Source organism: Anser anser (genome assembly GCF_964211835.1).
Source record: "Anser anser genome assembly, chromosome: 4".
Taxonomy (NCBI): domain Eukaryota; kingdom Metazoa; phylum Chordata; class Aves; order Anseriformes; family Anatidae; genus Anser; species Anser anser.
In genome coordinates, this window is record NC_139724.1 from 916663 (window position 1) to 927386 (window position 10724).

The 10724-nt window shown below is 44.4% G+C and overlaps 1 long non-coding RNA gene across 1 annotated transcript in view; it reads left to right on the forward strand.

The window, feature by feature from the left end:
- LOC310898781 overlaps window positions 1-10724 on the forward strand; it is a 23183-nt gene continuing 12459 nt past the window's right edge. Inside the window, exon 1 of the long non-coding RNA XR_014583708.1 lies at window positions 1-10582. This is a non-coding gene — a long non-coding RNA (uncharacterized lncRNA). The remainder of the gene's footprint in view (window positions 10583-10724) is intronic.

Sequence of the window (10724 nt, forward strand, 5' to 3'; positions counted from 1 at the left end):
ATAGAGGCTGACAATAGATGGGGCTACATCCTTCCTGCAGTCCTGCCTGGAAACCATGGAATGACGTTTTGGGAGCAAGGCCTCACCCTGCAATCCCTCTTCTTTAGCAGGATGGAGCTTTCCTCACTCAGTGTGCCAAGAAAAAGCTTGTTTAAGCGTCAGGAAACAGGGATGAGAGTCAAGCTCACTCAGGCAATCCTACGCGCCTTCCCAGTGATTCCATGGGCACAGCGTGCCCACGGCAGGCCTGAGCCCATCACTGCTCTGGAGCAGGCCAGGATGTATTTCTGAGCTCAATACTTTGCACCCCAGAACCTCGGTGTGATAGTTGTGTGGCCGCCACATGGGGAAGGCTGGGGGCAAGTGAGCAAACTGACAGTCAAACTTCAGAGGATGCTCCTGGGAAGGGACGAGGACGGGGCACAGTGTGTACCTCCCCTGCCAAAGAGCTTTACTGCAAGGAGGGGGAACAAAACATCTTAAGAACAGCACAGGGAATAAAAGCGGTCTCTGATCCTGCACTACCTAAAGCAACATGGAGCAGACAGCAAGGGACCCCGTCCTAATTACCAGAGGAAGACAAGAGACTACCCTTTACCTACAATCTTTGGTAACCAGTTATACGTTACATTTATGCCGATGTTTCGCTCCCTAGTTGCATTTATTATTAGTTTACAGTACATGTCCAGTGCTTTTAAGAGATGCAGGACTTCCTTCCATTTTGGTTTGGGGGGACCACAGCTATTATTTTATGCACCCAGTTCCTTCTGCGATTGCTCCCCATTACCTCTGAAACGACACAACAGCCTTTTTTAGTTCTTTGGTCTACAGCACACAAGGATTTGTTGGGTCACAGCTGAACTATTCCTGGAAACGCTAAACATCTCATGCCCAAATTTCATTTGTAGTGCAGCTCAGCAGCTCAACTGGCCATCACTGATGTTAGCCTAACATGTTCAAATAGTTTTGGAACAGGAATGAAAGAACCAAGTCAGCTAAAATAACATCTCTGGTATGAAAGGTTGGTCAGAGCTCTTAGTGATCCCAGAACAAAGCGTTTTCCTTTGTTTTAGATGAAAACAAAATGAATATCCCCAGTACTCACTCACTGCTGTCATCCTGCTTCACACCTATTACAACCAAGAAAAGAAGTAGAACTGCCGATTACCAATGGGAAGACTGTGGTTTTTAGATTGACCTGCCGAAGGAAACAGCAGTTAACAAAGGAAAAGCTGTATGAGTTCAGAAGGCTGTGAAACCATCCTGAGGCACCCAGGCATCACCCACACAAATTCGTTGCCCAGAGTCCCCCGAGTCTTTGGGGCCAAATTCTTACATTTCAGCTAATGCTGAAAAGCATCTTCCACAAGTAGCTGCACAACAAGTGAGCGTGAGCCACCAAGTTACGCTTTAACCCTCACAGGCTCGTTCAAGTTTGCAATTATCCCAAACTGTATTCTTGTCAACAACATACAACTTTCAATACATCACTTGCTTTCCAAGTCAAATTAGCACTTCACAGTCAGACTGTGCTTCCTAGACAATTCTGTCCTAATTGAGACTTTCATGATTTTATTTCAAGAGGGCAAGAGCTTTCATTTGTGATTTCAGCTGCGGGGACAGATAGATAATGAACTGTGTAAGTTTCTCCAAACAAAATATCACATCCCCTAGATGCAGCTACCTGACAAAAGACATTAGAGTACAGGAGCCAGGGCTGTGCTTAAGCTCAGACATGTATTGTTAAATGTGACATGCTCAATTTATCATTAGTTATGAAGTGAAAACGGATGAATACACATTCAATTTAGTTCAGCTGCTTTCTTCATTTATCACACTCTTTCATCATCCATCATTCTTCCCTACCACCCTTTTGATTTGAACAAATATCACACTTTCATAAGTTTAATCTAATTAATCATAATTGTAAGGTAATGTTCCCTTAATGAAGCGTATATTGGGCTTTATAAAGTTTGTTGCAATTTTAATAAAATCTGTTCCAGATAGAATCTACAAATGTTTTCAATGGAGCCAGAACCAGCCCTATCTCTCTGTCCCATTCATTACTAAGGTTGATGATGATGTATCAGTACAAAGAGCTGCTCAAGCATATTGCTCTTTTATAGAACAACTGTTTCAATAAATTGAAAGCGTTCATCATTTTATGAGACAAGACATGCAGTTAAAAAAACTTAATTGAAGTAGAAACAAATTAGGAAACCAGCCTTAAAGATTTGTCATACATTATTGCTACGAAATATACAATTCTTGCTATCTTCTGAGGGCATCTTGCATGCCAAAAAATGGAGAAAGAAGAAATTGCTCTTTAGCATCATAAGTGGTGGGCAGAGCTAGGAAGTTTTGCTGCAGTACTCCAGCTGCAGTTAACCCAGAAGGGCCCCACTGTCCAGCAATACCAATGAACCAAAAACTCAGTGCAGAAGACCGAGTCACAACATTTCAGTTCTGCTCAGGGCTACTGGAAAACTTCTGGCCAACACAGTCAAGCAATGCCAAATTTCATTCTTCTCTCCACTGTCTGTGGTGGACAACATGCCTTACCTTGTCTTGTTTTGATTTTCCAAGGTTCATAAAACAATTTGGAGCATCTGGGCTGAAAGTGCTGTAGACAGTCAATATGACTTATGACCATTATTAATGTGCAATTTTATTTGATCATTATTAACACACAGACACTCTCCATACCAAGATTAACATAGCCTCCATTTGCTAACACCACAGCACACTCATTTGTATCTGTTTCAACTCTTATATTGGCAGTTATTTCAAAGTTGCAAAACCAGAAACAGGACATTATAGAGTTGACAGTATTCCCACTGGCAGGCTTTCACATCTGCAGGCCACTAAAGACAGATGCCTGTCCTTTTCAAAATTGGGCTGAATATCTGGTTAAAAGCTGTACTTTACTCTGGGGGGTTCTGCATGTGTCGGCAACCCAGTCGTAAAGATTGCTCCAGAAGTACTGGAAAGTTAATACTCTGCCCATCCAACCATACATCCACGATGTTATTTCCTTATTTTCATTTCTCAAGTGCAGTTCAACTACCTTTACTTGAGCTTTGTTCCAAAGTTTTGAGAAATTTCAGCAAAAGGAACAATTTTAACCATTGGGTGCTACTACCACCACCTCCATCTCAGTGAAGACTCACCTGCCAAGGTGACAGATAACAACACAAAAACCATCTATTCCAGTATGTGATCCTGACGTGAGTCATTATAGGATCCTTTCATTACAGAAAAGAAATGTAGTTCTACAGCTGGTTCCCTGGTTTATATTGCAGAGTTCAAGAGCTTTTCCCTTCCATTTTGTGAAACAAACGTTTGATGATTTCTGGCAGACCATTAGACCAAATTTGCTTGTGATGTTCCCTTGTTGCATACAGCATTAGAGCTGCACAGCCGCCTGTACTCCCTTCAGACCCAGCAACTTATTTTATATACCTCACCACCAGCAGTGGCAAACAGGGATTTACTTGTTGCCTACAAAGACAGAGGCAACAGCAATTGGAAGTAACTTCATGTCTAATGTGGACTTCCTGAGGCCAATCACCTCTTAACAGTCACTGGTTTCTGTAACTCGCCCTTTGAACCATAGAAGTCCAGGGCTTAATCGTCTGCCAAGGCCTCAGAACACCTATGCAGCAGTGCCGGGAGAAGGAAATACTGCAACAGCAATAAGAACCCTTGTAGTTGGAACTTGTTGCCGTAAATTCATTTGCAAAGCAGCAATGGCAGAGATGTCCAGGTCAGTCTCTTTACAGAGACTGATGTGGTAGTATTATGTGAAAGACAGACTTCAGACATTTAACCTAGTTCTGCATCCTTCTGAAAAAAAAGAAAAAATGAGGGCTCAGCTGGTGAGGGAGAAGGACGCAATGCAAGCTTTTCTCTCCATACAGGGGGCGTTTCCACATCATCTCAGCTGTGACCATTCCTGCTGTACTCCCCTTTCCCAGCTCTCTGCTCCACTCCCGTTTTACCCACAACAATTACACAGGCCAATAAGGAAGCTTATTGGTGGCGCTTTTTGTTCCTTGTCCTATGCCCCTTGACTTTTTTTTCCTTCCCCTCCCCCCAGAGCACGTCTTCTAAGCCTAAGCTGCTACAACAACCAGTGTGGCCAAAGCGCTGCTACCAATTAAGGTAAGTACAAAGTATGAGATCAGTTGATCATTTGTTATCTTTACAATGCAGCAGCTGAAGCTCCAGGGTAGGCTGTCCAATAATCTGTACAGCCCCCAAGGTGCTCATCTTCTCCTAAGCTGATCATTCATTATCCAGAGGATATCAGCATACGAAATTCTTTGTTGTTAAAGGCAACCCATCTCACACAAGTGTCAAGACTTTGAAGCTCTGGTCCCTCTCAGACCCATGAAGTTTAAGATGCCTGTAAAACGCATGTAAAATCTTAAGCAGATTTAAGGCCTGATCCCGCTTTCAGTGAAAGCCAAGGGAAACCTCTTCTTGAGTTCTTGGAATTCAGATTCAACTGTTCATAACACCGACCAAAACAGGCAACCTTTACAAATGCACTGTTCTGCCGTAAGCACTACCTCCGTCCCAAGGCAGAAATATGTGAGTCCAATCCAAGGGGTACACACATGCAGTAAAAACTGCCTTCCACAAATTAAATGGAGGAAAAAGTGCCATCAAGTTGCTGGTCAGCCAACGAACGCTATAAAGCATAGATGCAAAATATCCCCGTTCCTATCTTCCTTGCTCTGAAATGACTGCGACCTCTCATGCAGAGAGAATAGCAAGATGGGGATGCAAATGACACAGAAGACACACAAGTTAACTCTCTACAAAAAAACACTCCAACAGAAAGCAATGCTCACCACCTCTTGTCAAGGTTTTTGAGTAGTTACCACCACCATGATATTGAGGAAAACTTGATTTTTAAAAAAACTTGATTTTTTTTCATCTTGATATTGAAAAAACTTGGATGTACAGCCATCAGATCACACAGCTGGCTCCTGACGCCCTTTCCCCCCAGAAACCTCCCTTCCTTCAGGCCGCAGCCTCCCACATCACCTTGTATCCCACTCGAAGCACGGTTCCCAGCAGATAACCAAGATAACCAGATAACCACCAAACCATGCACTGGAACCCTTCATGCTGGAGCATGAAGACATTGTGGGGCAGACAGTCAATTTTCCACACAAGGAGCGAAAAGAAATCAGTTCTCCATGGGCAGGGACGGGTCTGGCTGCTGGGTGACAGCAGAGGCCCGGGACCCCCAGCCAAAGCACAGACCTGCAGGTGTTAACAATGCAGGCGCGCTTGTCGTGTCGGCCATTGGCATCAACCGCACTCAAGGACGAGTTATCTGAAAAACAGGTTTGCCACCAAGGAAAGGAGGGCGTTTTCATTGCTGGGGCACACAGACAGCTCATGGAGCTGCTGGGGTGTGGACACGTTGGAGCTGCACACAACTAAGCAAAGCTGGCTCTCTCCCCATGCAGCGACTACTGAGTTGTGAGTTTGTCATGATGGTGTTCCACGTCCACTCAGATATCAATTGTAAGATCTCGTGTTCGGTCCTTTCCCTCCCTCTGTTGGAGCTCCTTCCATACGATAGGGTTAAAGAAGTTTGCTCACATCTGAGCGATATGAATTCCCCACTTAAATGCTAAAGAAATCTGATCCAACTTTTTAAAGTAAGGGAATACTCCTGAAAAGAAAGCTTTTTATTTTTCCAGAATTAAATAATAATAATAATAATAATAATAATAATAATAATAATAATAAATAAATCTCACAACCAAACTTCAAAATCTACTTCCCTTCTATCTTTTCAGATCTTTTTCCACAGAAACTGATGAGGGGGAAGAAATGTTGTTTGTTTTTTTTATACTGAAATGTTTTGCTGCCTGCTTTTTCTTGGAAATGCAAGGGAAAGAAAGGAGTAACTTTAATGTGGTAGATTTCTAGTATGGCCATTCTGGTAAGATGCTTCCAAGTTAAATTCTGTCATTTCTGAGAAGCACAGAAGAACAGCAAGTTTGCAGTTTTTCGTCCCAGTTTCTACAAGATTTCCACCACCACAATGCATTCCTGGCACAAACTGCAGCCCTCTGAACACATCCAGCGCCGCACCCCTTCCAGTACAGGGGGTGGAGAAGGGGCATGAGTTAGCCCAGGGCTCTTCAACTTCACCTCCCCAGCAAAAGCCAGAGCTGCTGGACAGATGCACAGGGGGAGGCGATCTCCCTCAGAGCTATATAGGGCCCTTTACTGACACCAGCAGCCAAGACCATCTGAACCACTATTATTTTTCCAGTAGTCTTTTCTTTTGTTTTTCCTGCCCCTACAACACACACGTGTGAAGGACTTGAGGCCCCTCCAGGGTTGTGTCCTACTTACTACTGGCAACCGTGTCTGCTTCAGAGTGCTCACTGAGGCTTCGTCCACTGAAGCCACTGGGTAAGCCTTTTATTTAAGAACTAATTTGTTACAAAGAATGATCTCTTACATGTGGTTGTTGTTTGTCCAGGGAGTTCCTTTGTCATTTACTTGCTTGGTGCAAGGTATTTACTGAGCTCTGCTTTCCTGGCAGCAGAACAGAAAGTGCTTGGACTCAATTCATTAGCGTTTAATGTCGTACGCGTAGTAAGATCCACCACTTTACAAGAACTAACAAATGTTGTCACCATACCATGCTGCAAGCAAAAGATAAGAAGAAGAGAAAATGTACTAATTATCATCTTTGTTAGATACCTGTCAATGCTAATTTCGCTGTATATGGCCATTATAACCTTCCTTTCAACTCTACTAGCACAGCTCATAAAATCTGCCTCTGCCGTACTGCACTGTCTGCTCAGAGGCACATCCCGAAGGTTTAAAAAGATGGATTCTTCGTAAGAACGGCACAAGGTAAGAAACAACTACCCCTCCAGCTTCAGCAAAACCGCAACTCAGTCACACAAGCACACCCCCACTGTTTCATCTTCACAAGCATGTAACAGCACACACGCAATCAACAGCCCCCCACTCCTGATCTAAGCAGGTGTATTTGTTGCACACCCATGCCCAACACAAGACAGCATTTCATCTGGGCAAGAGTTTGAGCTAGTAACAGAAAAATCTTAAGAGCATATTACTATTCAATTTTTCCAAAGAAAGCAACTATCTTCCAATGTTTTCCAGCTTCTGGTTAAGAAGGTGTTTTCTTGGAACAGTTTTAAAAATGAATTGCCAGGAATGGAGCTATCAATTAACATCAGGAAAGAGCTGCATGCATTTGGGTAAGTGTGGAGGAAGTGAAGGGAAAAAAAGAACTGGTAATAAAGGGGTAGACAAGATAACGAGCGTTGTTTCCTGTGAACTGCCTTATGTATGTTGGCACCTTTTCCCAGCTTTTAAAAGGACAGACAGTCTAGAGACAAAATTCAGCAGTACAGACCTGAATGGTAAGAGCAAACTTAGACCCTGGCAATTACTAAATAAGAACATAATTAATTATTTCTTCAACTGAATAGTCCTGAATCCTACCACAAATCAATCAGCTCTTCTTGCCTAAGAAGCTGTGACTCTATTTTAGCTCAATAAAAACAAAATCAATGAAGGCCAATTATAGCCCATCTCCTTGGAGTACGCCAACAGTGCGCCATGTAGATGGGCCGTATTGCTTAGGGCGCTGCCGAGGAAGATGCTCGTAGGCAAAACGCAAACGTGAGCTGGTGCTGACCCCTAGCCGTGTGTGCTGTAAAACGCCAGCTTTCCTCCCACTTAATGAAGGGAATGCAAAACCAGCAGCCAGTCTGTGCCCCCCAGCAGTTGTTCATCAGCTTACCACTCAGTGTTTTAGGATGCAGAAAGCCCACAAATGCGTCTCAGATCGCAGATTCCCGGTTAGTTACCAGAAACGGTGCATGAGTGAATTACAGAAATGAGACCGAGCGTACTTTCTTTCCATCATCTGAGACTATGAGGAAAAGGTGCTTTAAGAATACATAAATGTATCACAACAAAAGGATTTCATCACACTGCCACGTAAATCAATTAAACATCTCACCCTCCCAAATGGGAACGGAGAGCTCTGTGTGCCCAGAACAGATTTCTGGCTACTAACACAGCAGTTGTAGACCCCTACCACACTGCTACCATGCTAATCTGAGCCTGCTTTCCCTCCCACAACACACCAGGGGACAAACTAACCAAACCTAAATCCATGGCCCTTCAGAAAGACTTCTCCTCTTCCCTCTGAAAATCGTGAAGGAAAAGTTTATCAAAATTTTCACATGTGTACCATACGACTCCACAGCTGTCTGGAGACAAGAGGCTACTGCAAGATGAACTGAGGAGCTGAAGCCTTCTTCCTGCCAGTGCTCCACTGCTGCGCACAGCCCCTCCACCTGGGAGAACCGACTGCAACCCCACAAACGTCCGTGCGGTATGCACGCAGTGGACAAATGTCTGCCATTCCCCAGGATCCAAATTCCCCCAAAATCTGGCCTGCCCGGCTCGCTCTGCAATAGTTTGCTCACAACAGACAATTATTCCAGCTCAGAAATCACCTGCAGGGCCTGAGTCTGCTTCCCTGTTCTCTGGCTGCTGTCCAAGCACACTTTTGGCCAAAAGCCTGCTGCATGCTGGCTTTCTGCCCCTGTAGTGGGACTCTGTGCTTAGCTTTATGGACTATTTTGATTGGCAGCTTCATCTTAGCATGTCTTGATTGCTTATCTAAAAATGAGCATTTTTGCACTGCGGCCCATATAAAACGAAATTTTATCTTCCTATTTAAATGCTGTGACATCTCTAACTTCAAGAACCATAAAAGTCTGAAACTCTGAAAGTAAAAGAAGTAAAACGCTAATTTATAAGCCGCTATACGCAATATAAAGCACCCTCTTCACACAGCTTTGAAAGTAACATGATGCTCAACAGCATAATAGTCTTCTTGAAATAGTATCCTGAGCAGTTTATTTTACCTCTCTGCTAAGTGTGGAATAACCACTCTCATTTCAGAACATGCATGCACGTATTTGGCTTAAGTGGCAAGGGTTTTGTGGTGGGGGGCTGCAGGGGTGGCCACTGTGAGAAGAGCCCAAAAGCGGCCCCATGTTGGACAAGAGCCAGCTCCAGCTGCTCCAAAAAGGAGCTGCTGCTGGGCAGAGCTGAGCCAGTGAGCAGTGCTGGTAAAGCCTCTGTGAGGGCAGATTAAAGAAAGGGGGGAAAAATTGACCCGTGTTGGAGCAGTTCTTGAAGAGCTGCTGCCTGGGGGCAGCCCCCGCTAGACCTGTTTGGGAAAGACAGCATCCGGTGGGAGGGACCCCCATGGAGCAGGGACAGAGAGAGCAACACGGAGCAGCAGAAGGCGAAGTCCTCCGGACTGACTGCAGCCCCCTTGCACCGCTCGGGCAGATGAGATGGGAGAGGATGGACAGAGAAGAAGGTGTTACCTGCTTTCAGTTTCTCGGTGTTCTAGTCTGCTAGTAAAGATTGTACTAACCTTCCTACGGTAAGTCTGTTTTGTCCCTGATGGCAGTTTGTGAGCCCTGCTCCTGTCCTACTCTCAACCCATGAGCCGTTCTCTATTCCATTTTCCCTTACTGTTCTTTTGAGGAGGGAGTGAGAGCGGCGTGGTGGAGCTCAGCTGCCCATCAGGGTGAAACCACAGCACGCACACCATGAGAAAGCTGTTTGAGATGCTGGAGTAAGGGAATTGTGTAAGCTGTAATGAGATGTGCTGGAATTGTCATCACATGCCCATGAAAAAATTTTCAGGGCTATCGCAGGCATTCTCAAGACAGCACTTGTGCTGTCACATCCTGGGATGTATTTCCTCTGTTTTCTCTCTGGGTGACAACCAATTCAAATAGCAATTTTCTTAGTGGCTGAGAGTTTTACTCACTACAGAGTCCATCTCCTTGAGGAACCACAGAGACGTATGTAAGCAACGTTATTCTTTATCTAGTTACTCAGATAGCTCCCTGCCCCCAAACCCTACAGGAAAAGAGGCTCCACAACAGAGAGCTACAAGCCTGGCAGGAGTAACAGAACTTGCTATGAGTGCAGCAACCCGTAAATCGGGCTAAAACGTAATACAGCGTAAGCACCAACAGCAACCCCATTTGTACAGTTTCCATGCTTGCTCAACTTTATTTCAGCAGGCGATGTGGCAAGATGTGCTAGCTGAAAGACGAACGCAGCTTAAGGTCCCAAACTGTTAAGCCACCTCAGCTTTGCAAAGTTAGCCAGTAGGGATTCAAATAAGTAATTTTATCTTTTTGACAATAAGCCTGCACTTGGCTGGCTTCTATTATTTCTATAATCAAGTTTACTATGATTTAACCAGCTCAAGCTCAAACTGTTTGCTAAATTGGTGCATGTTTCCATCAGGAGGAAGTAAAGGATCTTATTTGCTCCCGTATAATAAAGCAAGGGCGGCAGTAGTCCTGCAGCAGCGCAGCTGCCAGCCCCTGGTGCTACCAGCACGGAGGGCTGGGAAACACCTCCCCCAGACCTCTATGCAGAGGAGCCTGTCGGAGGAGCATTAACCTTAGAGAATCGCGAAAATCCCCATCTCCCTACTATGCTGAGCCACGAAGTTTTTAAGGTATCCGTGCACACAATGGTGCTTTTTTCAATTTATTTATTTATTTTTTTAACTGTAAAGCTTCCAGAGGTTCAAGCACAAGCTAAGAATATGTATGTTTTGGTATAAACCTGCACCTGCATCTGTATTTATTAAGTAACAT